General features: G+C 49.7%; 36 non-coding genes across 36 annotated transcripts; all 36 read right to left on the bottom strand.

The window, feature by feature from the left end:
- Nucleotides 1–376: 376 nt before the first annotated feature.
- On the bottom strand, nt 377–458 carry Trnas-uga. The gene has a single exon. It is a non-coding gene; the product is annotated as a tRNA-Ser (tRNA).
- A 702-nt stretch (nt 459–1,160) lies between these two features.
- On the bottom strand, nt 1,161–1,242 carry Trnas-cga. Its single transcript has one exon. It is a non-coding gene; the product is annotated as a tRNA-Ser (tRNA).
- A 138-nt stretch (nt 1,243–1,380) lies between these two features.
- Nucleotides 1,381–1,453, bottom strand: Trnak-uuu. Its single transcript has one exon. It is a non-coding gene; the product is annotated as a tRNA-Lys (tRNA).
- Nucleotides 1,454–2,635: 1,182 nt separating this feature from the next.
- Trnas-uga lies at nt 2,636–2,717 on the bottom strand. Its single transcript has one exon. It is a non-coding gene; the product is annotated as a tRNA-Ser (tRNA).
- A 702-nt stretch (nt 2,718–3,419) lies between these two features.
- Nucleotides 3,420–3,501, bottom strand: Trnas-cga. Its single transcript has one exon. It is a non-coding gene; the product is annotated as a tRNA-Ser (tRNA).
- A 138-nt stretch (nt 3,502–3,639) lies between these two features.
- On the bottom strand, nt 3,640–3,712 carry Trnak-uuu. Its single transcript has one exon. It is a non-coding gene; the product is annotated as a tRNA-Lys (tRNA).
- Nucleotides 3,713–4,894: 1,182 nt separating this feature from the next.
- On the bottom strand, nt 4,895–4,976 carry Trnas-uga. Its single transcript has one exon. It is a non-coding gene; the product is annotated as a tRNA-Ser (tRNA).
- A 702-nt stretch (nt 4,977–5,678) lies between these two features.
- Nucleotides 5,679–5,760, bottom strand: Trnas-cga. Its single transcript has one exon. It is a non-coding gene; the product is annotated as a tRNA-Ser (tRNA).
- Nucleotides 5,761–5,898: 138 nt separating this feature from the next.
- On the bottom strand, nt 5,899–5,971 carry Trnak-uuu. Its single transcript has one exon. It is a non-coding gene; the product is annotated as a tRNA-Lys (tRNA).
- Nucleotides 5,972–7,153: 1,182 nt separating this feature from the next.
- Nucleotides 7,154–7,235, bottom strand: Trnas-uga. The gene has a single exon. It is a non-coding gene; the product is annotated as a tRNA-Ser (tRNA).
- Nucleotides 7,236–7,937: 702 nt separating this feature from the next.
- Nucleotides 7,938–8,019, bottom strand: Trnas-cga. Its single transcript has one exon. It is a non-coding gene; the product is annotated as a tRNA-Ser (tRNA).
- A 138-nt stretch (nt 8,020–8,157) lies between these two features.
- On the bottom strand, nt 8,158–8,230 carry Trnak-uuu. Its single transcript has one exon. It is a non-coding gene; the product is annotated as a tRNA-Lys (tRNA).
- A 1,182-nt stretch (nt 8,231–9,412) lies between these two features.
- Trnas-uga lies at nt 9,413–9,494 on the bottom strand. Its single transcript has one exon. It is a non-coding gene; the product is annotated as a tRNA-Ser (tRNA).
- Nucleotides 9,495–10,196: 702 nt separating this feature from the next.
- Nucleotides 10,197–10,278, bottom strand: Trnas-cga. The gene has a single exon. It is a non-coding gene; the product is annotated as a tRNA-Ser (tRNA).
- A 138-nt stretch (nt 10,279–10,416) lies between these two features.
- Trnak-uuu lies at nt 10,417–10,489 on the bottom strand. Its single transcript has one exon. It is a non-coding gene; the product is annotated as a tRNA-Lys (tRNA).
- Nucleotides 10,490–11,671: 1,182 nt separating this feature from the next.
- On the bottom strand, nt 11,672–11,753 carry Trnas-uga. The gene has a single exon. It is a non-coding gene; the product is annotated as a tRNA-Ser (tRNA).
- A 702-nt stretch (nt 11,754–12,455) lies between these two features.
- On the bottom strand, nt 12,456–12,537 carry Trnas-cga. Its single transcript has one exon. It is a non-coding gene; the product is annotated as a tRNA-Ser (tRNA).
- A 138-nt stretch (nt 12,538–12,675) lies between these two features.
- Trnak-uuu lies at nt 12,676–12,748 on the bottom strand. The gene has a single exon. It is a non-coding gene; the product is annotated as a tRNA-Lys (tRNA).
- Nucleotides 12,749–13,930: 1,182 nt separating this feature from the next.
- Trnas-uga lies at nt 13,931–14,012 on the bottom strand. Its single transcript has one exon. It is a non-coding gene; the product is annotated as a tRNA-Ser (tRNA).
- A 702-nt stretch (nt 14,013–14,714) lies between these two features.
- On the bottom strand, nt 14,715–14,796 carry Trnas-cga. Its single transcript has one exon. It is a non-coding gene; the product is annotated as a tRNA-Ser (tRNA).
- A 138-nt stretch (nt 14,797–14,934) lies between these two features.
- On the bottom strand, nt 14,935–15,007 carry Trnak-uuu. Its single transcript has one exon. It is a non-coding gene; the product is annotated as a tRNA-Lys (tRNA).
- A 1,182-nt stretch (nt 15,008–16,189) lies between these two features.
- Nucleotides 16,190–16,271, bottom strand: Trnas-uga. The gene has a single exon. It is a non-coding gene; the product is annotated as a tRNA-Ser (tRNA).
- Nucleotides 16,272–16,973: 702 nt separating this feature from the next.
- On the bottom strand, nt 16,974–17,055 carry Trnas-cga. The gene has a single exon. It is a non-coding gene; the product is annotated as a tRNA-Ser (tRNA).
- Nucleotides 17,056–17,193: 138 nt separating this feature from the next.
- On the bottom strand, nt 17,194–17,266 carry Trnak-uuu. The gene has a single exon. It is a non-coding gene; the product is annotated as a tRNA-Lys (tRNA).
- A 1,182-nt stretch (nt 17,267–18,448) lies between these two features.
- On the bottom strand, nt 18,449–18,530 carry Trnas-uga. The gene has a single exon. It is a non-coding gene; the product is annotated as a tRNA-Ser (tRNA).
- Nucleotides 18,531–19,232: 702 nt separating this feature from the next.
- On the bottom strand, nt 19,233–19,314 carry Trnas-cga. The gene has a single exon. It is a non-coding gene; the product is annotated as a tRNA-Ser (tRNA).
- A 138-nt stretch (nt 19,315–19,452) lies between these two features.
- Nucleotides 19,453–19,525, bottom strand: Trnak-uuu. Its single transcript has one exon. It is a non-coding gene; the product is annotated as a tRNA-Lys (tRNA).
- Nucleotides 19,526–20,707: 1,182 nt separating this feature from the next.
- On the bottom strand, nt 20,708–20,789 carry Trnas-uga. Its single transcript has one exon. It is a non-coding gene; the product is annotated as a tRNA-Ser (tRNA).
- Nucleotides 20,790–21,491: 702 nt separating this feature from the next.
- Trnas-cga lies at nt 21,492–21,573 on the bottom strand. The gene has a single exon. It is a non-coding gene; the product is annotated as a tRNA-Ser (tRNA).
- A 138-nt stretch (nt 21,574–21,711) lies between these two features.
- Trnak-uuu lies at nt 21,712–21,784 on the bottom strand. The gene has a single exon. It is a non-coding gene; the product is annotated as a tRNA-Lys (tRNA).
- Nucleotides 21,785–22,966: 1,182 nt separating this feature from the next.
- On the bottom strand, nt 22,967–23,048 carry Trnas-uga. Its single transcript has one exon. It is a non-coding gene; the product is annotated as a tRNA-Ser (tRNA).
- Nucleotides 23,049–23,750: 702 nt separating this feature from the next.
- Nucleotides 23,751–23,832, bottom strand: Trnas-cga. The gene has a single exon. It is a non-coding gene; the product is annotated as a tRNA-Ser (tRNA).
- A 138-nt stretch (nt 23,833–23,970) lies between these two features.
- On the bottom strand, nt 23,971–24,043 carry Trnak-uuu. The gene has a single exon. It is a non-coding gene; the product is annotated as a tRNA-Lys (tRNA).
- Nucleotides 24,044–25,225: 1,182 nt separating this feature from the next.
- On the bottom strand, nt 25,226–25,307 carry Trnas-uga. Its single transcript has one exon. It is a non-coding gene; the product is annotated as a tRNA-Ser (tRNA).
- A 702-nt stretch (nt 25,308–26,009) lies between these two features.
- Trnas-cga lies at nt 26,010–26,091 on the bottom strand. The gene has a single exon. It is a non-coding gene; the product is annotated as a tRNA-Ser (tRNA).
- A 138-nt stretch (nt 26,092–26,229) lies between these two features.
- On the bottom strand, nt 26,230–26,302 carry Trnak-uuu. The gene has a single exon. It is a non-coding gene; the product is annotated as a tRNA-Lys (tRNA).
- Nucleotides 26,303–26,701: the final 399 nt, after the last annotated feature.

Raw genomic sequence — 26,701 nt, 5'->3', positions numbered from 1 at the left:
TGCTATATCGATGCCAGGGGCAACTCGTGTGCGGAGAACGAGACACAAGAAGGAGTGAGTCTCTCCACCGTATGAGAGGCAGTATCTAGCAGATACACACGGTAAAACATACGACTTGCGTTAGCTCATAAATTGCTACACGTCATCGTCTGCAAGCTAAAATGGACACATCTGCACTGCCCAGTGAGGCGACACTTGTACTAACACCAGGTGGACGGCTGTGAGACGCGGAGATGAGCTGCGGCTTCTGGGCGCGACTGTAACGCTGCGCCCTGGATCAAATAGCACTGCACATTGCTGGTGACCCACGTGTTTAGTAGTGACGCAACTGCTAGGATGCAGCTGAACGTCCGCCTTTTGAGAGCGAGAAAATTTTCGCAGTCGGCAGGACTCGAACCTACGCTCCCAGAGAGAATCTGATTTCAAGTCAGACGCCTTAACCACTCGGCCACGACTGCCGGTGGCGGAAGCGACTCCCGACAACTGAAACCGCCATCTTTAGAAGCAATCTGATGGCAGAAAACGGCGTGGCCTCACTCTTTTCTGTAGGGTTTCCATTAGCCGTTACGAAAGTGTATTAATTTTCGCCCAGACAGGGACTTGAACCCAGGACCCTTTGGTTGAAAACCTAGCGCTCTACCGACTCAGCTATGCGGGCCCACGCACGAGCATTATCGTACAGCTGCGCGGTGCGCGAGTGATTCGTATGTCGTAATTACTGGCTTATGGCTCCAATGGCGACTTCACCGACTTCCCACTGACGCACCGCTGACGCTAGTTTTCTGTCGTCTTAAAACGATCGACATACCTCCAAGCAGCTGCGAGATCTTAAGAAAAGAAACGCTGCACCACTGCTTTGGCCGCACTCGAGTGATGGAAATTGCGATTCTTAAAAAGAAAATGAAATGTTCGCTCTGTCCATCACTTTCGAGCACATCTGTGAACTCACGATCTCAGCGACGGCTTTCTGCAGTCCCAGCGTCAGTGTCAGTGTGAGGTGAACCGATAGCCACAGTAAGCAGCGGTCGTCGCGAAAACTCAGTATTCTTAAAACGGAAATTTTCGTCTTGTTGAGAATGGCGTCACTGGTTTGCACCCGCATTCGCCCACGCATGTCACATGTGTGCGAAAATGTTTGCTCCTCTGTACGCAAAATCGCACGCAGCCGGTAGGATTCGAACCTACGCTCCCAGAGGGAATCTGATTTCGAGTCAGACGCCTTAACCACTCGGCCACGACTGCCGTTAGCGCGGTGTTCTCCCGACACATGCAACTGCTACCGTTTAAAGCACTGTGGTGTCAGTAAACGGCGTAACTGCATTATTTTCCGTAGCGTTTCCACCGCTACCAGACGAATCGCTACCAAAGTGTTAAAATTTCCGCCTCGACGGGGACTTGAACCCTGGACCCTTAGGTTAAAAGCCTAATGCTCTACCAACTGAGCTATCCGGGCTCGGACGAGGCTGCAAAACCTCCCACAATGCACAACTATACATTGACTCATGTCCTTTACTGTTGTGCAATCGCTGTATGGGGCCGTTACTAATAAAACGTCGCCTACATGCTGTCTACAAACTTATCACGCTAAGCTCGTAACACACTCTCGAAGACTGCTGGCACACGATGCAACAACAAATTGCACTAGTTGTTACGCCTCATACGTCGGAGCAGAGAATTTACGTGTTTTGTCGACACTCACTGGGCAATTGGAAAATTCACAAGCATTTCGAATGCAATGTTTCCCACGCTTTCGCTCATTTCACGGTTCCGTTGAAGACGTTCTTCACCACCTGACACAGAAAAAGGAATGCAGTCGGTAGGATATTTTTAATTCTTTTGCTTCTAGGGGAGTTAGTTGTCTAGTGAGTTCCTCTTATGGCATGCACTAGACAACCAGAACAGCTACAGGAGAGAGTCATTTTTGTTGTCAGCGGTAGTTGCATTATCACAAACGCAGAGTAATTCCATTGGCGTCGCATCAAAACGAATACCTGCCGAAACCCGGGATCGAACCAGGGACCTTTAGATCTTCAGTCTATTTCGGCTGACGTTGAAGGTTGCCATTTGCATGTGTTCGTTAACCTCTGCCTCGTTGCCAATTTCACAGTCACCTTCGTCTGATAAGACACAGGGGCGCTGAAAGGCGAGCAGCCGATGCAGTGAAGTTCCACACACATTTCTTCTTCTTCCGTCATCGTAACAAGCAAACATGTCGACTCGATTCGTGTAATATTGACTTCGCTGACGCTAGAAAACCCGTGCTATATCGATGCCAGGGGCAACTCGTGTGCGGAGAACGAGACACAAGAAGGAGTGAGTCTCTCCACCGTATGAGAGGCAGTATCTAGCAGATACACACGGTAAAACATACGACTTGCGTTAGCTCATAAATTGCTACACGTCATCGTCTGCAAGCTAAAATGGACACATCTGCACTGCCCAGTGAGGCGACACTTGTACTAACACCAGGTGGACGGCTGTGAGACGCGGAGATGAGCTGCGGCTTCTGGGCGCGACTGTAACGCTGCGCCCTGGATCAAATAGCACTGCACATTGCTGGTGACCCACGTGTTTAGTAGTGACGCAACTGCTAGGATGCAGCTGAACGTCCGCCTTTTGAGAGCGAGAAAATTTTCGCAGTCGGCAGGACTCGAACCTACGCTCCCAGAGGGAATCTGATTTCAAGTCAGACGCCTTAACCACTCGGCCACGACTGCCAGTGGCGGAAGCGACTCCCGACAACTGAAACCGCCATCTTTAGAAGCAATCTGATGGCAGAAAACGGCGTGGCCTCACTCTTTTCTGTAGGGTTTCCATTAGCCGTTACGAAAGTGTATTAATTTTCGCCCAGACAGGGACTTGAACCCAGGACCCTTTGGTTGAAAACCTAGCGCTCTACCGACTCAGCTATGCGGGCCCACGCACGAGCATTATCGTACAGCTGCGCGGTGCGCGAGTGATTCGTATGTCGTAATTACTGGCTTATGGCTCCAATGGCGACTTCACCGACTTCCCACTGACGCACCGCTGACGCTAGTTTTCTGTCGTCTTAAAACGATCGACATACCTCCAAGCAGCTGCGAGATCTTAAGAAAAGAAACGCTGCACCACTGCTTTGGCCGCACTCGAGTGATGGAAATTGCGATTCTTAAAAAGAAAATGAAATGTTCGCTCTGTCCATCACTTTCGAGCACATCTGTGAACTCACGATCTCAGCGACGGCTTTCTGCAGTCCCAGCGTCAGTGTCAGTGTGAGGTGAACCGATAGCCACAGTAAGCAGCGGTCGTCGCGAAAACTCAGTATTCTTAAAACGGAAATTTTCGTCTTGTTGAGAATGGCGTCACTGGTTTGCACCCGCATTCGCCCACGCATGTCACATGTGTGCGAAAATGTTTGCTCCTCTGTACGCAAAATCGCACGCAGCCGGTAGGATTCGAACCTACGCTCCCAGAGGGAATCTGATTTCGAGTCAGACGCCTTAACCACTCGGCCACGACTGCCGTTAGCGCGGTGTTCTCCCGACACATGCAACTGCTACCGTTTAAAGCACTGTGGTGTCAGTAAACGGCGTAACTGCATTATTTTCCGTAGCGTTTCCACCGCTACCAGACGAATCGCTACCAAAGTGTTAAAATTTCCGCCTCGACGGGGACTTGAACCCTGGACCCTTAGGTTAAAAGCCTAATGCTCTACCAACTGAGCTATCCGGGCTCGGACGAGGCTGCAAAACCTCCCACAATGCACAACTATACATTGACTCATGTCCTTTACTGTTGTGCAATCGCTGTATGGGGCCGTTACTAATAAAACGTCGCCTACATGCTGTCTACAAACTTATCACGCTAAGCTCGTAACACACTCTCGAAGACTGCTGGCACACGATGCAACAACAAATTGCACTAGTTGTTACGCCTCATACGTCGGAGCAGAGAATTTACGTGTTTTGTCGACACTCACTGGGCAATTGGAAAATTCACAAGCATTTCGAATGCAATGTTTCCCACGCTTTCGCTCATTTCACGGTTCCGTTGAAGACGTTCTTCACCACCTGACACAGAAAAAGGAATGCAGTCGGTAGGATATTTTTAATTCTTTTGCTTCTAGGGGAGTTAGTTGTCTAGTGAGTTCCTCTTATGGCATGCACTAGACAACCAGAACAGCTACAGGAGAGAGTCATTTTTGTTGTCAGCGGTAGTTGCATTATCACAAACGCAGAGTAATTCCATTGGCGTCGCATCAAAACGAATACCTGCCGAAACCCGGGATCGAACCAGGGACCTTTAGATCTTCAGTCTATTTCGGCTGACGTTGAAGGTTGCCATTTGCATGTGTTCGTTAACCTCTGCCTCGTTGCCAATTTCACAGTCACCTTCGTCTGATAAGACACAGGGGCGCTGAAAGGCGAGCAGCCGATGCAGTGAAGTTCCACACACATTTCTTCTTCTTCCGTCATCGTAACAAGCAAACATGTCGACTCGATTCGTGTAATATTGACTTCGCTGACGCTAGAAAACCCGTGCTATATCGATGCCAGGGGCAACTCGTGTGCGGAGAACGAGACACAAGAAGGAGTGAGTCTCTCCACCGTATGAGAGGCAGTATCTAGCAGATACACACGGTAAAACATACGACTTGCGTTAGCTCATAAATTGCTACACGTCATCGTCTGCAAGCTAAAATGGACACATCTGCACTGCCCAGTGAGGCGACACTTGTACTAACACCAGGTGGACGGCTGTGAGACGCGGAGATGAGCTGCGGCTTCTGGGCGCGACTGTAACGCTGCGCCCTGGATCAAATAGCACTGCACATTGCTGGTGACCCACGTGTTTAGTAGTGACGCAACTGCTAGGATGCAGCTGAACGTCCGCCTTTTGAGAGCGAGAAAATTTTCGCAGTCGGCAGGACTCGAACCTACGCTCCCAGAGGGAATCTGATTTCAAGTCAGACGCCTTAACCACTCGGCCACGACTGCCAGTGGCGGAAGCGACTCCCGACAACTGAAACCGCCATCTTTAGAAGCAATCTGATGGCAGAAAACGGCGTGGCCTCACTCTTTTCTGTAGGGTTTCCATTAGCCGTTACGAAAGTGTATTAATTTTCGCCCAGACAGGGACTTGAACCCAGGACCCTTTGGTTGAAAACCTAGCGCTCTACCGACTCAGCTATGCGGGCCCACGCACGAGCATTATCGTACAGCTGCGCGGTGCGCGAGTGATTCGTATGTCGTAATTACTGGCTTATGGCTCCAATGGCGACTTCACCGACTTCCCACTGACGCACCGCTGACGCTAGTTTTCTGTCGTCTTAAAACGATCGACATACCTCCAAGCAGCTGCGAGATCTTAAGAAAAGAAACGCTGCACCACTGCTTTGGCCGCACTCGAGTGATGGAAATTGCGATTCTTAAAAAGAAAATGAAATGTTCGCTCTGTCCATCACTTTCGAGCACATCTGTGAACTCACGATCTCAGCGACGGCTTTCTGCAGTCCCAGCGTCAGTGTCAGTGTGAGGTGAACCGATAGCCACAGTAAGCAGCGGTCGTCGCGAAAACTCAGTATTCTTAAAACGGAAATTTTCGTCTTGTTGAGAATGGCGTCACTGGTTTGCACCCGCATTCGCCCACGCATGTCACATGTGTGCGAAAATGTTTGCTCCTCTGTACGCAAAATCGCACGCAGCCGGTAGGATTCGAACCTACGCTCCCAGAGGGAATCTGATTTCGAGTCAGACGCCTTAACCACTCGGCCACGACTGCCGTTAGCGCGGTGTTCTCCCGACACATGCAACTGCTACCGTTTAAAGCACTGTGGTGTCAGTAAACGGCGTAACTGCATTATTTTCCGTAGCGTTTCCACCGCTACCAGACGAATCGCTACCAAAGTGTTAAAATTTCCGCCTCGACGGGGACTTGAACCCTGGACCCTTAGGTTAAAAGCCTAATGCTCTACCAACTGAGCTATCCGGGCTCGGACGAGGCTGCAAAACCTCCCACAATGCACAACTATACATTGACTCATGTCCTTTACTGTTGTGCAATCGCTGTATGGGGCCGTTACTAATAAAACGTCGCCTACATGCTGTCTACAAACTTATCACGCTAAGCTCGTAACACACTCTCGAAGACTGCTGGCACACGATGCAACAACAAATTGCACTAGTTGTTACGCCTCATACGTCGGAGCAGAGAATTTACGTGTTTTGTCGACACTCACTGGGCAATTGGAAAATTCACAAGCATTTCGAATGCAATGTTTCCCACGCTTTCGCTCATTTCACGGTTCCGTTGAAGACGTTCTTCACCACCTGACACAGAAAAAGGAATGCAGTCGGTAGGATATTTTTAATTCTTTTGCTTCTAGGGGAGTTAGTTGTCTAGTGAGTTCCTCTTATGGCATGCACTAGACAACCAGAACAGCTACAGGAGAGAGTCATTTTTGTTGTCAGCGGTAGTTGCATTATCACAAACGCAGAGTAATTCCATTGGCGTCGCATCAAAACGAATACCTGCCGAAACCCGGGATCGAACCAGGGACCTTTAGATCTTCAGTCTATTTCGGCTGACGTTGAAGGTTGCCATTTGCATGTGTTCGTTAACCTCTGCCTCGCTGCCAATTTCACAGTCACCTTCGTCTGATAAGACACAGGGGCGCTGAAAGGCGAGCAGCCGATGCAGTGAAGTTCCACACACATTTCTTCTTCTTCCGTCATCGTAACAAGCAAACATGTCGACTCGATTCGTGTAATATTGACTTCGCTGACGCTAGAAAACCCGTGCTATATCGATGCCAGGGGCAACTCGTGTGCGGAGAACGAGACACAAGAAGGAGTGAGTCTCTCCACCGTATGAGAGGCAGTATCTAGCAGATACACACGGTAAAACATACGACTTGCGTTAGCTCATAAATTGCTACACGTCATCGTCTGCAAGCTAAAATGGACACATCTGCACTGCCCAGTGAGGCGACACTTGTACTAACACCAGGTGGACGGCTGTGAGACGCGGAGATGAGCTGCGGCTTCTGGGCGCGACTGTAACGCTGCGCCCTGGATCAAATAGCACTGCACATTGCTGGTGACCCACGTGTTTAGTAGTGACGCAACTGCTAGGATGCAGCTGAACGTCCGCCTTTTGAGAGCGAGAAAATTTTCGCAGTCGGCAGGACTCGAACCTACGCTCCCAGAGGGAATCTGATTTCAAGTCAGACGCCTTAACCACTCGGCCACGACTGCCGGTGGCGGAAGCGACTCCCGACAACTGAAACCGCCATCTTTAGAAGCAATCTGATGGCAGAAAACGGCGTGGCCTCACTCTTTTCTGTAGGGTTTCCATTAGCCGTTACGAAAGTGTATTAATTTTCGCCCAGACAGGGACTTGAACCCAGGACCCTTTGGTTGAAAACCTAGCGCTCTACCGACTCAGCTATGCGGGCCCACGCACGAGCATTATCGTACAGCTGCGCGGTGCGCGAGTGATTCGTATGTCGTAATTACTGGCTTATGGCTCCAATGGCGACTTCACCGACTTCCCACTGACGCACCGCTGACGCTAGTTTTCTGTCGTCTTAAAACGATCGACATACCTCCAAGCAGCTGCGAGATCTTAAGAAAAGAAACGCTGCACCACTGCTTTGGCCGCACTCGAGTGATGGAAATTGCGATTCTTAAAAAGAAAATGAAATGTTCGCTCTGTCCATCACTTTCGAGCACATCTGTGAACTCACGATCTCAGCGACGGCTTTCTGCAGTCCCAGCGTCAGTGTCAGTGTGAGGTGAACCGATAGCCACAGTAAGCAGCGGTCGTCGCGAAAACTCAGTATTCTTAAAACGGAAATTTTCGTCTTGTTGAGAATGGCGTCACTGGTTTGCACCCGCATTCGCCCACGCATGTCACATGTGTGCGAAAATGTTTGCTCCTCTGTACGCAAAATCGCACGCAGCCGGTAGGATTCGAACCTACGCTCCCAGAGGGAATCTGATTTCGAGTCAGACGCCTTAACCACTCGGCCACGACTGCCGTTAGCGCGGTGTTCTCCCGACACATGCAACTGCTACCGTTTAAAGCACTGTGGTGTCAGTAAACGGCGTAACTGCATTATTTTCCGTAGCGTTTCCACCGCTACCAGACGAATCGCTACCAAAGTGTTAAAATTTCCGCCTCGACGGGGACTTGAACCCTGGACCCTTAGGTTAAAAGCCTAATGCTCTACCAACTGAGCTATCCGGGCTCGGACGAGGCTGCAAAACCTCCCACAATGCACAACTATACATTGACTCATGTCCTTTACTGTTGTGCAATCGCTGTATGGGGCCGTTACTAATAAAACGTCGCCTACATGCTGTCTACAAACTTATCACGCTAAGCTCGTAACACACTCTCGAAGACTGCTGGCACACGATGCAACAACAAATTGCACTAGTTGTTACGCCTCATACGTCGGAGCAGAGAATTTACGTGTTTTGTCGACACTCACTGGGCAATTGGAAAATTCACAAGCATTTCGAATGCAATGTTTCCCACGCTTTCGCTCATTTCACGGTTCCGTTGAAGACGTTCTTCACCACCTGACACAGAAAAAGGAATGCAGTCGGTAGGATATTTTTAATTCTTTTGCTTCTAGGGGAGTTAGTTGTCTAGTGAGTTCCTCTTATGGCATGCACTAGACAACCAGAACAGCTACAGGAGAGAGTCATTTTTGTTGTCAGCGGTAGTTGCATTATCACAAACGCAGAGTAATTCCATTGGCGTCGCATCAAAACGAATACCTGCCGAAACCCGGGATCGAACCAGGGACCTTTAGATCTTCAGTCTATTTCGGGTGACGTTGAAGGTTGCCATTTGCATGTGTTCGTTAACCTCTGCCTCGTTGCCAATTTCACAGTCACCTTCGTCTGATAAGACACAGGGGCGCTGAAGGGCGAGCAGCCGATGCAGTGAAGTTCCACACACATTTCTTCTTCTTCCGTCATCGTAACAAGCAAACATGTCGACTCGATTCGTGTAATATTGACTTCGCTGACGCTAGAAAACCCGTGCTATATCGATGCCAGGGGCAACTCGTGTGCGGAGAACGAGACACAAGAAGGAGTGAGTCTCTCCACCGTATGAGAGGCAGTATCTAGCAGATACACACGGTAAAACATACGACTTGCGTTAGCTCATAAATTGCTACACGTCATCGTCTGCAAGCTAAAATGGACACATCTGCACTGCCCAGTGAGGCGACACTTGTACTAACACCAGGTGGACGGCTGTGAGACGCGGAGATGAGCTGCGGCTTCTGGGCGCGACTGTAACGCTGCGCCCTGGATCAAATAGCACTGCACATTGCTGGTGACCCACGTGTTTAGTAGTGACGCAACTGCTAGGATGCAGCTGAACGTCCGCCTTTTGAGAGCGAGAAAATTTTCGCAGTCGGCAGGACTCGAACCTACGCTCCCAGAGGGAATCTGATTTCAAGTCAGACGCCTTAACCACTCGGCCACGACTGCCGGTGGCGGAAGCGACTCCCGACAACTGAAACCGCCATCTTTAGAAGCAATCTGATGGCAGAAAACGGCGTGGCCTCACTCTTTTCTGTAGGGTTTCCATTAGCCGTTACGAAAGTGTATTAATTTTCGCCCAGACAGGGACTTGAACCCAGGACCCTTTGGTTGAAAACCTAGCGCTCTACCGACTCAGCTATGCGGGCCCACGCACGAGCATTATCGTACAGCTGCGCGGTGCGCGAGTGATTCGTATGTCGTAATTACTGGCTTATGGCTCCAATGGCGACTTCACCGACTTCCCACTGACGCACCGCTGACGCTAGTTTTCTGTCGTCTTAAAACGATCGACATACCTCCAAGCAGCTGCGAGATCTTAAGAAAAGAAACGCTGCACCACTGCTTTGGCCGCACTCGAGTGATGGAAATTGCGATTCTTAAAAAGAAAATGAAATGTTCGCTCTGTCCATCACTTTCGAGCACATCTGTGAACTCACGATCTCAGCGACGGCTTTCTGCAGTCCCAGCGTCAGTGTCAGTGTGAGGTGAACCGATAGCCACAGTAAGCAGCGGTCGTCGCGAAAACTCAGTATTCTTAAAACGGAAATTTTCGTCTTGTTGAGAATGGCGTCACTGGTTTGCACCCGCATTCGCCCACGCATGTCACATGTGTGCGAAAATGTTTGCTCCTCTGTACGCAAAATCGCACGCAGCCGGTAGGATTCGAACCTACGCTCCCAGAGGGAATCTGATTTCGAGTCAGACGCCTTAACCACTCGGCCACGACTGCCGTTAGCGCGGTGTTCTCCCGACACATGCAACTGCTACCGTTTAAAGCACTGTGGTGTCAGTAAACGGCGTAACTGCATTATTTTCCGTAGCGTTTCCACCGCTACCAGACGAATCGCTACCAAAGTGTTAAAATTTCCGCCTCGACGGGGACTTGAACCCTGGACCCTTAGGTTAAAAGCCTAATGCTCTACCAACTGAGCTATCCGGGCTCGGACGAGGCTGCAAAACCTCCCACAATGCACAACTATACATTGACTCATGTCCTTTACTGTTGTGCAATCGCTGTATGGGGCCGTTACTAATAAAACGTCGCCTACATGCTGTCTACAAACTTATCACGCTAAGCTCGTAACACACTCTCGAAGACTGCTGGCACACGATGCAACAACAAATTGCACTAGTTGTTACGCCTCATACGTCGGAGCAGAGAATTTACGTGTTTTGTCGACACTCACTGGGCAATTGGAAAATTCACAAGCATTTCGAATGCAATGTTTCCCACGCTTTCGCTCATTTCACGGTTCCGTTGAAGACGTTCTTCACCACCTGACACAGAAAAAGGAATGCAGTCGGTAGGATATTTTTAATTCTTTTGCTTCTAGGGGAGTTAGTTGTCTAGTGAGTTCCTCTTATGGCATGCACTAGACAACCAGAACAGCTACAGGAGAGAGTCATTTTTGTTGTCAGCGGTAGTTGCATTATCACAAACGCAGAGTAATTCCATTGGCGTCGCATCAAAACGAATACCTGCCGAAACCCGGGATCGAACCAGGGACCTTTAGATCTTCAGTCTATTTCGGGTGACGTTGAAGGTTGCCATTTGCATGTGTTCGTTAACCTCTGCCTCGTTGCCAATTTCACAGTCACCTTCGTCTGATAAGACACAGGGGCGCTGAAAGGCGAGCAGCCGATGCAGTGAAGTTCCACACACATTTCTTCTTCTTCCGTCATCGTAACAAGCAAACATGTCGACTCGATTCGTGTAATATTGACTTCGCTGACGCTAGAAAACCCGTGCTATATCGATGCCAGGGGCAACTCGTGTGCGGAGAACGAGACACAAGAAGGAGTGAGTCTCTCCACCGTATGAGAGGCAGTATCTAGCAGATACACACGGTAAAACATACGACTTGCGTTAGCTCATAAATTGCTACACGTCATCGTCTGCAAGCTAAAATGGACACATCTGCACTGCCCAGTGAGGCGACACTTGTACTAACACCAGGTGGACGGCTGTGAGACGCGGAGATGAGCTGCGGCTTCTGGGCGCGACTGTAACGCTGCGCCCTGGATCAAATAGCACTGCACATTGCTGGTGACCCACGTGTTTAGTAGTGACGCAACTGCTAGGATGCAGCTGAACGTCCGCCTTTTGAGAGCGAGAAAATTTTCGCAGTCGGCAGGACTCGAACCTACGCTCCCAGAGGGAATCTGATTTCAAGTCAGACGCCTTAACCACTCGGCCACGACTGCCGGTGGCGGAAGCGACTCCCGACAACTGAAACCGCCATCTTTAGAAGCAATCTGATGGCAGAAAACGGCGTGGCCTCACTCTTTTCTGTAGGGTTTCCATTAGCCGTTACGAAAGTGTATTAATTTTCGCCCAGACAGGGACTTGAACCCAGGACCCTTTGGTTGAAAACCTAGCGCTCTACCGACTCAGCTATGCGGGCCCACGCACGAGCATTATCGTACAGCTGCGCGGTGCGCGAGTGATTCGTATGTCGTAATTACTGGCTTATGGCTCCAATGGCGACTTCACCGACTTCCCACTGACGCACCGCTGACGCTAGTTTTCTGTCGTCTTAAAACGATCGACATACCTCCAAGCAGCTGCGAGATCTTAAGAAAAGAAACGCTGCACCACTGCTTTGGCCGCACTCGAGTGATGGAAATTGCGATTCTTAAAAAGAAAATGAAATGTTCGCTCTGTCCATCACTTTCGAGCACATCTGTGAACTCACGATCTCAGCGACGGCTTTCTGCAGTCCCAGCGTCAGTGTCAGTGTGAGGTGAACCGATAGCCACAGTAAGCAGCGGTCGTCGCGAAAACTCAGTATTCTTAAAACGGAAATTTTCGTCTTGTTGAGAATGGCGTCACTGGTTTGCACCCGCATTCGCCCACGCATGTCACATGTGTGCGAAAATGTTTGCTCCTCTGTACGCAAAATCGCACGCAGCCGGTAGGATTCGAACCTACGCTCCCAGAGGGAATCTGATTTCGAGTCAGACGCCTTAACCACTCGGCCACGACTGCCGTTAGCGCGGTGTTCTCCCGACACATGCAACTGCTACCGTTTAAAGCACTGTGGTGTCAGTAAACGGCGTAACTGCATTATTTTCCGTAGCGTTTCCACCGCTACCAGACGAATCGCTACCAAAGTGTTAAAATTTCCGCCTCGACGGGGACTTGAACCCTGGACCCTTAGGTTAAAAGCCTAATGCTCTACCAACTGAGCTATCCGGGCTCGGACGAGGCTGCAAAACCTCCCACAATGCACAACTATACATTGACTCATGTCCTTTACTGTTGTGCAATCGCTGTATGGGGCCGTTACTAATAAAACGTCGCCTACATGCTGTCTACAAACTTATCACGCTAAGCTCGTAACACACTCTCGAAGACTGCTGGCACACGATGCAACAACAAATTGCACTAGTTGTTACGCCTCATACGTCGGAGCAGAGAATTTACGTGTTTTGTCGACACTCACTGGGCAATTGGAAAATTCACAAGCATTTCGAATGCAATGTTTCCCACGCTTTCGCTCATTTCACGGTTCCGTTGAAGACGTTCTTCACCACCTGACACAGAAAAAGGAATGCAGTCGGTAGGATATTTTTAATTCTTTTGCTTCTAGGGGAGTTAGTTGTCTAGTGAGTTCCTCTTATGGCATGCACTAGACAACCAGAACAGCTACAGGAGAGAGTCATTTTTGTTGTCAGCGGTAGTTGCATTATCACAAACGCAGAGTAATTCCATTGGCGTCGCATCAAAACGAATACCTGCCGAAACCCGGGATCGAACCAGGGACCTTTAGATCTTCAGTCTATTTCGGGTGACGTTGAAGGTTGCCATTTGCATGTGTTCGTTAACCTCTGCCTCGTTGCCAATTTCACAGTCACCTTCGTCTGATAAGACACAGGGGCGCTGAAAGGCGAGCAGCCGATGCAGTGAAGTTCCACACACATTTCTTCTTCTTCCGTCATCGTAACAAGCAAACATGTCGACTCGATTCGTGTAATATTGACTTCGCTGACGCTAGAAAACCCGTGCTATATCGATGCCAGGGGCAACTCGTGTGCGGAGAACGAGACACAAGAAGGAGTGAGTCTCTCCACCGTATGAGAGGCAGTATCTAGCAGATACACACGGTAAAACATACGACTTGCGTTAGCTCATAAATTGCTACACGTCATCGTCTGCAAGCTAAAATGGACACATCTGCACTGCCCAGTGAGGCGACACTTGTACTAACACCAGGTGGACGGCTGTGAGACGCGGAGATGAGCTGCGGCTTCTGGGCGCGACTGTAACGCTGCGCCCTGGATCAAATAGCACTGCACATTGCTGGTGACCCACGTGTTTAGTAGTGACGCAACTGCTAGGATGCAGCTGAACGTCCGCCTTTTGAGAGCGAGAAAATTTTCGCAGTCGGCAGGACTCGAACCTACGCTCCCAGAGGGAATCTGATTTCAAGTCAGACGCCTTAACCACTCGGCCACGACTGCCGGTGGCGGAAGCGACTCCCGACAACTGAAACCGCCATCTTTAGAAGCAATCTGATGGCAGAAAACGGCGTGGCCTCACTCTTTTCTGTAGGGTTTCCATTAGCCGTTACGAAAGTGTATTAATTTTCGCCCAGACAGGGACTTGAACCCAGGACCCTTTGGTTGAAAACCTAGCGCTCTACCGACTCAGCTATGCGGGCCCACGCACGAGCATTATCGTACAGCTGCGCGGTGCGCGAGTGATTCGTATGTCGTAATTACTGGCTTATGGCTCCAATGGCGACTTCACCGACTTCCCACTGACGCACCGCTGACGCTAGTTTTCTGTCGTCTTAAAACGATCGACATACCTCCAAGCAGCTGCGAGATCTTAAGAAAAGAAACGCTGCACCACTGCTTTGGCCGCACTCGAGTGATGGAAATTGCGATTCTTAAAAAGAAAATGAAATGTTCGCTCTGTCCATCACTTTCGAGCACATCTGTGAACTCACGATCTCAGCGACGGCTTTCTGCAGTCCCAGCGTCAGTGTCAGTGTGAGGTGAACCGATAGCCACAGTAAGCAGCGGTCGTCGCGAAAACTCAGTATTCTTAAAACGGAAATTTTCGTCTTGTTGAGAATGGCGTCACTGGTTTGCACCCGCATTCGCCCACGCATGTCACATGTGTGCGAAAATGTTTGCTCCTCTGTACGCAAAATCGCACGCAGCCGGTAGGATTCGAACCTACGCTCCCAGAGGGAATCTGATTTCGAGTCAGACGCCTTAACCACTCGGCCACGACTGCCGTTAGCGCGGTGTTCTCCCGACACATGCAACTGCTACCGTTTAAAGCACTGTGGTGTCAGTAAACGGCGTAACTGCATTATTTTCCGTAGCGTTTCCACCGCTACCAGACGAATCGCTACCAAAGTGTTAAAATTTCCGCCTCGACGGGGACTTGAACCCTGGACCCTTAGGTTAAAAGCCTAATGCTCTACCAACTGAGCTATCCGGGCTCGGACGAGGCTGCAAAACCTCCCACAATGCACAACTATACATTGACTCATGTCCTTTACTGTTGTGCAATCGCTGTATGGGGCCGTTACTAATAAAACGTCGCCTACATGCTGTCTACAAACTTATCACGCTAAGCTCGTAACACACTCTCGAAGACTGCTGGCACACGATGCAACAACAAATTGCACTAGTTGTTACGCCTCATACGTCGGAGCAGAGAATTTACGTGTTTTGTCGACACTCACTGGGCAATTGGAAAATTCACAAGCATTTCGAATGCAATGTTTCCCACGCTTTCGCTCATTTCACGGTTCCGTTGAAGACGTTCTTCACCACCTGACACAGAAAAAGGAATGCAGTCGGTAGGATATTTTTAATTCTTTTGCTTCTAGGGGAGTTAGTTGTCTAGTGAGTTCCTCTTATGGCATGCACTAGACAACCAGAACAGCTACAGGAGAGAGTCATTTTTGTTGTCAGCGGTAGTTGCATTATCACAAACGCAGAGTAATTCCATTGGCGTCGCATCAAAACGAATACCTGCCGAAACCCGGGATCGAACCAGGGACCTTTAGATCTTCAGTCTATTTCGGGTGACGTTGAAGGTTGCCATTTGCATGTGTTCGTTAACCTCTGCCTCGTTGCCAATTTCACAGTCACCTTCGTCTGATAAGACACAGGGGCGCTGAAAGGCGAGCAGCCGATGCAGTGAAGTTCCACACACATTTCTTCTTCTTCCGTCATCGTAACAAGCAAACATGTCGACTCGATTCGTGTAATATTGACTTCGCTGACGCTAGAAAACCCGTGCTATATCGATGCCAGGGGCAACTCGTGTGCGGAGAACGAGACACAAGAAGGAGTGAGTCTCTCCACCGTATGAGAGGCAGTATCTAGCAGATACACACGGTAAAACATACGACTTGCGTTAGCTCATAAATTGCTACACGTCATCGTCTGCAAGCTAAAATGGACACATCTGCACTGCCCAGTGAGGCGACACTTGTACTAACACCAGGTGGACGGCTGTGAGACGCGGAGATGAGCTGCGGCTTCTGGGCGCGACTGTAACGCTGCGCCCTGGATCAAATAGCACTGCACATTGCTGGTGACCCACGTGTTTAGTAGTGACGCAACTGCTAGGATGCAGCTGAACGTCCGCCTTTTGAGAGCGAGAAAATTTTCGCAGTCGGCAGGACTCGAACCTACGCTCCCAGAGGGAATCTGATTTCAAGTCAGACGCCTTAACCACTCGGCCACGACTGCCGGTGGCGGAAGCGACTCCCGACAACTGAAACCGCCATCTTTAGAAGCAATCTGATGGCAGAAAACGGCGTGGCCTCACTCTTTTCTGTAGGGTTTCCATTAGCCGTTACGAAAGTGTATTAATTTTCGCCCAGACAGGGACTTGAACCCAGGACCCTTTGGTTGAAAACCTAGCGCTCTACCGACTCAGCTATGCGGGCCCACGCACGAGCATTATCGTACAGCTGCGCGGTGCGCGAGTGATTCGTATGTCGTAATTACTGGCTTATGGCTCCAATGGCGACTTCACCGACTTCCCACTGACGCACCGCTGACGCTAGTTTTCTGTCGTCTTAAAACGATCGACATACCTCCAAGCAGCTGCGAGATCTTAAGAAAAGAAACGCTGCACCACTGCTTTGGCCGCACTCGAGTGATGGAAATTGCGATTCTTAAAAAGAAAATGAAATGTTCGCTCTGTCCATCACTTTCGAGCACATCTGTGAACTCACGATCTCAGCGACGGCTTTCTGCAGTCCCAGCGTCAGTGTCAGTGTGAGGTGAACCGATAGCCACAGTAAGCAGCGGTCGTCGCGAAAACTCAGTATTCTTAAAACGGAAATTTTCGTCTTGTTGAGAATGGCGTCACTGGTTTGCACCCGCATTCGCCCACGCATGTCACATGTGTGCGAAAATGTTTGCTCCTCTGTACGCAAAATCGCACGCAGCCGGTAGGATTCGAACCTACGCTCCCAGAGGGAATCTGATTTCGAGTCAGACGCCTTAACCACTCGGCCACGACTGCCGTTAGCGCGGTGTTCTCCCGACACATGCAACTGCTACCGTTTAAAGCACTGTGGTGTCAGTAAACGGCGTAACTGCATTATTTTCCGTAGCGTTTCCACCGCTACCAGACGAATCGCTACCAAAGTGTTAAAATTTCCGCCTCGACGGGGACTTGAACCCTGGACCCTTAGGTTAAAAGCCTAATGCTCTACCAACTGAGCTATCCGGGCTCGGACGAGGCTGCAAAACCTCCCACAATGCACAACTATACATTGACTCATGTCCTTTACTGTTGTGCAATCGCTGTATGGGGCCGTTACTAATAAAACGTCGCCTACATGCTGTCTACAAACTTATCACGCTAAGCTCGTAACACACTCTCGAAGACTGCTGGCACACGATGCAACAACAAATTGCACTAGTTGTTACGCCTCATACGTCGGAGCAGAGAATTTACGTGTTTTGTCGACACTCACTGGGCAATTGGAAAATTCACAAGCATTTCGAATGCAATGTTTCCCACGCTTTCGCTCATTTCACGGTTCCGTTGAAGACGTTCTTCACCACCTGACACAGAAAAAGGAATGCAGTCGGTAGGATATTTTTAATTCTTTTGCTTCTAGGGGAGTTAGTTGTCTAGTGAGTTCCTCTTATGGCATGCACTAGACAACCAGAACAGCTACAGGAGAGAGTCATTTTTGTTGTCAGCGGTAGTTGCATTATCACAAACGCAGAGTAATTCCATTGGCGTCGCATCAAAACGAATACCTGCCGAAACCCGGGATCGAACCAGGGACCTTTAGATCTTCAGTCTATTTCGGGTGACGTTGAAGGTTGCCATTTGCATGTGTTCGTTAACCTCTGCCTCGTTGCCAATTTCACAGTCACCTTCGTCTGATAAGACACAGGGGCGCTGAAAGGCGAGCAGCCGATGCAGTGAAGTTCCACACACATTTCTTCTTCTTCCGTCATCGTAACAAGCAAACATGTCGACTCGATTCGTGTAATATTGACTTCGCTGACGCTAGAAAACCCGTGCTATATCGATGCCAGGGGCAACTCGTGTGCGGAGAACGAGACACAAGAAGGAGTGAGTCTCTCCACCGTATGAGAGGCAGTATCTAGCAGATACACACGGTAAAACATACGACTTGCGTTAGCTCATAAATTGCTACACGTCATCGTCTGCAAGCTAAAATGGACACATCTGCACTGCCCAGTGAGGCGACACTTGTACTAACACCAGGTGGACGGCTGTGAGACGCGGAGATGAGCTGCGGCTTCTGGGCGCGACTGTAACGCTGCGCCCTGGATCAAATAGCACTGCACATTGCTGGTGACCCACGTGTTTAGTAGTGACGCAACTGCTAGGATGCAGCTGAACGTCCGCCTTTTGAGAGCGAGAAAATTTTCGCAGTCGGCAGGACTCGAACCTACGCTCCCAGAGGGAATCTGATTTCAAGTCAGACGCCTTAACCACTCGGCCACGACTGCCGGTGGCGGAAGCGACTCCCGACAACTGAAACCGCCATCTTTAGAAGCAATCTGATGGCAGAAAACGGCGTGGCCTCACTCTTTTCTGTAGGGTTTCCATTAGCCGTTACGAAAGTGTATTAATTTTCGCCCAGACAGGGACTTGAACCCAGGACCCTTTGGTTGAAAACCTAGCGCTCTACCGACTCAGCTATGCGGGCCCACGCACGAGCATTATCGTACAGCTGCGCGGTGCGCGAGTGATTCGTATGTCGTAATTACTGGCTTATGGCTCCAATGGCGACTTCACCGACTTCCCACTGACGCACCGCTGACGCTAGTTTTCTGTCGTCTTAAAACGATCGACATACCTCCAAGCAGCTGCGAGATCTTAAGAAAAGAAACGCTGCACCACTGCTTTGGCCGCACTCGAGTGATGGAAATTGCGATTCTTAAAAAGAAAATGAAATGTTCGCTCTGTCCATCACTTTCGAGCACATCTGTGAACTCACGATCTCAGCGACGGCTTTCTGCAGTCCCAGCGTCAGTGTCAGTGTGAGGTGAACCGATAGCCACAGTAAGCAGCGGTCGTCGCGAAAACTCAGTATTCTTAAAACGGAAATTTTCGTCTTGTTGAGAATGGCGTCACTGGTTTGCACCCGCATTCGCCCACGCATGTCACATGTGTGCGAAAATGTTTGCTCCTCTGTACGCAAAATCGCACGCAGCCGGTAGGATTCGAACCTACGCTCCCAGAGGGAATCTGATTTCGAGTCAGACGCCTTAACCACTCGGCCACGACTGCCGTTAGCGCGGTGTTCTCCCGACACATGCAACTGCTACCGTTTAAAGCACTGTGGTGTCAGTAAACGGCGTAACTGCATTATTTTCCGTAGCGTTTCCACCGCTACCAGACGAATCGCTACCAAAGTGTTAAAATTTCCGCCTCGACGGGGACTTGAACCCTGGACCCTTAGGTTAAAAGCCTAATGCTCTACCAACTGAGCTATCCGGGCTCGGACGAGGCTGCAAAACCTCCCACAATGCACAACTATACATTGACTCATGTCCTTTACTGTTGTGCAATCGCTGTATGGGGCCGTTACTAATAAAACGTCGCCTACATGCTGTCTACAAACTTATCACGCTAAGCTCGTAACACACTCTCGAAGACTGCTGGCACACGATGCAACAACAAATTGCACTAGTTGTTACGCCTCATACGTCGGAGCAGAGAATTTACGTGTTTTGTCGACACTCACTGGGCAATTGGAAAATTCACAAGCATTTCGAATGCAATGTTTCCCACGCTTTCGCTCATTTCACGGTTCCGTTGAAGACGTTCTTCACCACCTGACACAGAAAAAGGAATGCAGTCGGTAGGATATTTTTAATTCTTTTGCTTCTAGGGGAGTTAGTTGTCTAGTGAGTTCCTCTTATGGCATGCACTAGACAACCAGAACAGCTACAGGAGAGAGTCATTTTTGTTGTCAGCGGTAGTTGCATTATCACAAACGCAGAGTAATTCCATTGGCGTCGCATCAAAACGAATACCTGCCGAAACCCGGGATCGAACCAGGGACCTTTAGATCTTCAGTCTATTTCGGGTGACGTTGAAGGTTGCCATTTGCATGTGTTCGTTAACCTCTGCCTCGTTGCCAATTTCACAGTCACCTTCGTCTGATAAGACACAGGGGCGCTGAAAGGCGAGCAGCCGATGCAGTGAAGTTCCACACACATTTCTTCTTCTTCCGTCATCGTAACAAGCAAACATGTCGACTCGATTCGTGTAATATTGACTTCGCTGACGCTAGAAAACCCGTGCTATATCGATGCCAGGGGCAACTCGTGTGCGGAGAACGAGACACAAGAAGGAGTGAGTCTCTCCACCGTATGAGAGGCAGTATCTAGCAGATACACACGGTAAAACATACGACTTGCGTTAGCTCATAAATTGCTACACGTCATCGTCTGCAAGCTAAAATGGACACATCTGCACTGCCCAGTGAGGCGACACTTGTACTAACACCAGGTGGACGGCTGTGAGACGCGGAGATGAGCTGCGGCTTCTGGGCGCGACTGTAACGCTGCGCCCTGGATCAAATAGCACTGCACATTGCTGGTGACCCACGTGTTTAGTAGTGACGCAACTGCTAGGATGCAGCTGAACGTCCGCCTTTTGAGAGCGAGAAAATTTTCGCAGTCGGCAGGACTCGAACCTACGCTCCCAGAGGGAATCTGATTTCAAGTCAGACGCCTTAACCACTCGGCCACGACTGCCGGTGGCGGAAGCGACTCCCGACAACTGAAACCGCCATCTTTAGAAGCAATCTGATGGCAGAAAACGGCGTGGCCTCACTCTTTTCTGTAGGGTTTCCATTAGCCGTTACGAAAGTGTATTAATTTTCGCCCAGACAGGGACTTGAACCCAGGACCCTTTGGTTGAAAACCTAGCGCTCTACCGACTCAGCTATGCGGGCCCACGCACGAGCATTATCGTACAGCTGCGCGGTGCGCGAGTGATTCGTATGTCGTAATTACTGGCTTATGGCTCCAATGGCGACTTCACCGACTTCCCACTGACGCACCGCTGACGCTAGTTTTCTGTCGTCTTAAAACGATCGACATACCTCCAAGCAGCTGCGAGATCTTAAGAAAAGAAACGCTGCACCACTGCTTTGGCCGCACTCGAGTGATGGAAATTGCGATTCTTAAAAAGAAAATGAAATGTTCGCTCTGTCCATCACTTTCGAGCACATCTGTGAACTCACGATCTCAGCGACGGCTTTCTGCAGTCCCAGCGTCAGTGTCAGTGTGAGGTGAACCGATAGCCACAGTAAGCAGCGGTCGTCGCGAAAACTCAGTATTCTTAAAACGGAAATTTTCGTCTTGTTGAGAATGGCGTCACTGGTTTGCACCCGCATTCGCCCACGCATGTCACATGTGTGCGAAAATGTTTGCTCCTCTGTACGCAAAATCGCACGCAGCCGGTAGGATTCGAACCTACGCTCCCAGAGGGAATCTGATTTCGAGTCAGACGCCTTAACCACTCGGCCACGACTGCCGTTAGCGCGGTGTTCTCCCGACACATGCAACTGCTACCGTTTAAAGCACTGTGGTGTCAGTAAACGGCGTAACTGCATTATTTTCCGTAGCGTTTCCACCGCTACCAGACGAATCGCTACCAAAGTGTTAAAATTTCCGCCTCGACGGGGACTTGAACCCTGGACCCTTAGGTTAAAAGCCTAATGCTCTACCAACTGAGCTATCCGGGCTCGGACGAGGCTGCAAAACCTCCCACAATGCACAACTATACATTGACTCATGTCCTTTACTGTTGTGCAATCGCTGTATGGGGCCGTTACTAATAAAACGTCGCCTACATGCTGTCTACAAACTTATCACGCTAAGCTCGTAACACACTCTCGAAGACTGCTGGCACACGATGCAACAACAAATTGCACTAGTTGTTACGCCTCATACGTCGGAGCAGAGAATTTACGTGTTTTGTCGACACTCACTGGGCAATTGGAAAATTCACAAGCATTTCGAATGCAATGTTTCCCACGCTTTCGCTCATTTCACGGTTCCGTTGAAGACGTTCTTCACCACCTGACACAGAAAAAGGAATGCAGTCGGTAGGATATTTTTAATTCTTTTGCTTCTAGGGGAGTTAGTTGTCTAGTGAGTTCCTCTTATGGCATGCACTAGACAACCAGAACAGCTACAGGAGAGAGTCATTTTTGTTGTCAGCGGTAGTTGCATTATCACAAACGCAGAGTAATTCCATTGGCGTCGCATCAAAACGAATACCTGCCGAAACCCGGGATCGAACCAGGGACCTTTAGATCTTCAGTCTATTTCGGGTGACGTTGAAGGTTGCCATTTGCATGTGTTCGTTAACCTCTGCCTCGTTGCCAATTTCACAGTCACCTTCGTCTGATAAGACACAGGGGCGCTGAAAGGCGAGCAGCCGATGCAGTGAAGTTCCACACACATTTCTTCTTCTTCCGTCATCGTAACAAGCAAACATGTCGACTCGATTCGTGTAATATTGACTTCGCTGACGCTAGAAAACCCGTGCTATATCGATGCCAGGGGCAACTCGTGTGCGGAGAACGAGACACAAGAAGGAGTGAGTCTCTCCACCGTATGAGAGGCAGTATCTAGCAGATACACACGGTAAAACATACGACTTGCGTTAGCTCATAAATTGCTACACGTCATCGTCTGCAAGCTAAAATGGACACATCTGCACTGCCCAGTGAGGCGACACTTGTACTAACACCAGGTGGACGGCTGTGAGACGCGGAGATGAGCTGCGGCTTCTGGGCGCGACTGTAACGCTGCGCCCTGGATCAAATAGCACTGCACATTGCTGGTGACCCACGTGTTTAGTAGTGACGCAACTGCTAGGATGCAGCTGAACGTCCGCCTTTTGAGAGCGAGAAAATTTTCGCAGTCGGCAGGACTCGAACCTACGCTCCCAGAGGGAATCTGATTTCAAGTCAGACGCCTTAACCACTCGGCCACGACTGCCGGTGGCGGAAGCGACTCCCGACAACTGAAACCGCCATCTTTAGAAGCAATCTGATGGCAGAAAACGGCGTGGCCTCACTCTTTTCTGTAGGGTTTCCATTAGCCGTTACGAAAGTGTATTAATTTTCGCCCAGACAGGGACTTGAACCCAGGACCCTTTGGTTGAAAACCTAGCGCTCTACCGACTCAGCTATGCGGGCCCACGCACGAGCATTATCGTACAGCTGCGCGGTGCGCGAGTGATTCGTATGTCGTAATTACTGGCTTATGGCTCCAATGGCGACTTCACCGACTTCCCACTGACGCACCGCTGACGCTAGTTTTCTGTCGTCTTAAAACGATCGACATACCTCCAAGCAGCTGCGAGATCTTAAGAAAAGAAACGCTGCACCACTGCTTTGGCCGCACTCGAGTGATGGAAATTGCGATTCTTAAAAAGAAAATGAAATGTTCGCTCTGTCCATCACTTTCGAGCACATCTGTGAACTCACGATCTCAGCGACGGCTTTCTGCAGTCCCAGCGTCAGTGTCAGTGTGAGGTGAACCGATAGCCACAGTAAGCAGCGGTCGTCGCGAAAACTCAGTATTCTTAAAACGGAAATTTTCGTCTTGTTGAGAATGGCGTCACTGGTTTGCACCCGCATTCGCCCACGCATGTCACATGTGTGCGAAAATGTTTGCTCCTCTGTACGCAAAATCGCACGCAGCTGGTAGGATTCGAACCTACGCTCCCAGAGGGAATCTGATTTCGAGTCAGACGCCTTAACCACTCGGCCACGACTGCCGTTAGCGCGGTGTTCTCCCGACACATGCAACTGCTACCGTTTAAAGCACTGTGGTGTCAGTAAACGGCGTAACTGCATTATTTTCCGTAGCGTTTCCACCGCTACCAGACGAATCGCTACCAAAGTGTTAAAATTTCCGCCTCGACGGGGACTTGAACCCTGGACCCTTAGGTTAAAAGCCTAATGCTCTACCAACTGAGCTATCCGGGCTCGGACGAGGCTGCAAAACCTCCCACAATGCACAACTATACATTGACTCATGTCCTTTACTGTTGTGCAATCGCTGTATGGGGCCGTCACTAATAAAACGTCGCCTACATGCTGTCTACAAACTTATCACGCTAAGCTCGTAACACACTCTCGAAGACTGCTGGCACACGATGCAACAACAAATTGCACTAGTTGTTACGCCTCATACGTCGGAGCAGAGAATTTACGTGTTTTGTCGACACTCACTGGGCAATTGGAAAATTCACAAGCATTTCGAATGCAATGTTTCCCACGCTTTCGCTCATTTCACGGTTCCGTTGAAGACGTTCTTCACCACCTGACACAGAAAAAGGAATGCAGTCGGTAGGATATTTTTAATTCTTTTGCTTCTAGGGGAGTTAGTTGTCTAGTGAGTTCCTCTTATGGCATGCACTAGACAACCAGAACAGCTACAGGAGAGAGTCATTTTTGTTGTCAGCGGTAGTTGCATTATCACAAACGCAGAGTAATTCCATTGGCGTCGCATCAAAACGAATACCTGCCGAAACCCGGGATCGAACCAGGGACCTTTAGATCTTCAGTCTATTTCGGGTGACGTTGAAGGTTGCCATTTGCATGTGTTCGTTAACCTCTGCCTCGTTGCCAATTTCACAGTCACCTTCGTCTGATAAGACACAGGGGCGCTGAAAGGCGAGCAGCCGATGCAGTGAAGTTCCACACACATTTCTTCTTCTTCCGTCATCGTAACAAGCAAACATGTCGACTCGATTCGTGTAATATTGACTTCGCTGACGCTAGAAAACCCGTGCTATATCGATGCCAGGGGCAACTCGTGTGCGGAGAACGAGACACAAGAAGGAGTGAGTCTCTCCACCGTATGAGAGGCAGTATCTAGCAGATACACACGGTAAAACATACGACTTGCGTTAGCTCATAAATTGCTACACGTCATCGTCTGCAAGCTAAAATGGACACATCTGCACTGCCCAGTGAGGCGACACTTGTACTAACACCAGGTGGACGGCTGTGAGACGCGGAGATGAGCTGCGGCTTCTGGGCGCGACTGTAACGCTGCGCCCTGGATCAAATAGCACTGCACATTGCTGGTGACCCACGTGTTTAGTAGTGACGCAACTGCTAGGATGCAGCTGAACGTCCGCCTTTTGAGAGCGAGAAAATTTTCGCAGTCGGCAGGACTCGAACCTACGCTCCCAGAGGGAATCTGATTTCAAGTCAGACGCCTTAACCACTCGGCCACGACTGCCGGTGGCGGAAGCGACTCCCGACAACTGAAACCGCCATCTTTAGAAGCAATCTGATGGCAGAAAACGGCGTGGCCTCACTCTTTTCTGTAGGGTTTCCATTAGCCGTTACGAAAGTGTATTAATTTTCGCCCAGACAGGGACTTGAACCCAGGACCCTTTGGTTGAAAACCTAGCGCTCTACCGACTCAGCTATGCGGGCCCACGCACGAGCATTATCGTACAGCTGCGCGGTGCGCGAGTGATTCGTATGTCGTAATTACTGGCTTATGGCTCCAATGGCGACTTCACCGACTTCCCACTGACGCACCGCTGACGCTAGTTTTCTGTCGTCTTAAAACGATCGACATACCTCCAAGCAGCTGCGAGATCTTAAGAAAAGAAACGCTGCACCACTGCTTTGGCCGCACTCGAGTGATGGAAATTGCGATTCTTAAAAAGAAAATGAAATGTTCGCTCTGTCCATCACTTTCGAGCACATCTGTGAACTCACGATCTCAGCGACGGCTTTCTGCAGTCCCAGCGTCAGTGTCAGTGTGAGGTGAACCGATAGCCACAGTAAGCAGCGGTCGTCGCGAAAACTCAGTATTCTTAAAACGGAAATTTTCGTCTTGTTGAGAATGGCGTCACTGGTTTGCACCCGCATTCGCCCACGCATGTCACATGTGTGCGAAAATGTTTGCTCCTCTGTACGCAAAATCGCACGCAGCTGGTAGGATTCGAACCTACGCTCCCAGAGGGAATCTGATTTCGAGTCAGACGCCTTAACCACTCGGCCACGACTGCCGTTAGCGCGGTGTTCTCCCGACACATGCAACTGCTACCGTTTAAAGCACTGTGGTGTCAGTAAACGGCGTAACTGCATTATTTTCCGTAGCGTTTCCACCGCTACCAGACGAATCGCTACCAAAGTGTTAAAATTTCCGCCTCGACGGGGACTTGAACCCTGGACCCTTAGGTTAAAAGCCTAATGCTCTACCAACTGAGCTATCCGGGCTCGGACGAGGCTGCAAAACCTCCCACAATGCACAACTATACATTGACTCATGTCCTTTACTGTTGTGCAATCGCTGTATGGGGCCGTCACTAATAAAACGTCGCCTACATGCTGTCTACAAACTTATCACGCTAAGCTCGTAACACACTCTCGAAGACTGCTGGCACACGATGCAACAACAAATTGCACTAGTTGTTACGCCTCATACGTCGGAGCAGAGAATTTACGTGTTTTGTCGACACTCACTGGGCAATTGGAAAATTCACAAGCATTTCGAATGCAATGTTTCCCACGCTTTCGCTCATTTCACGGTTCCGTTGAAGACGTTCTTCACCACCTGACACAGAAAAAGGAATGCAGTCGGTAGGATATTTTTAATTCTTTTGCTTCTAGGGGAGT

The sequence above is a fragment of the Schistocerca americana genome, unplaced genomic scaffold (genome assembly GCF_021461395.2).
Source record: "Schistocerca americana isolate TAMUIC-IGC-003095 unplaced genomic scaffold, iqSchAmer2.1 HiC_scaffold_178, whole genome shotgun sequence".
In the NCBI taxonomy this organism is placed as follows: domain Eukaryota; kingdom Metazoa; phylum Arthropoda; class Insecta; order Orthoptera; family Acrididae; genus Schistocerca; species Schistocerca americana.
This window is presented reverse-complemented; position numbering and strand designations above follow the sequence as displayed.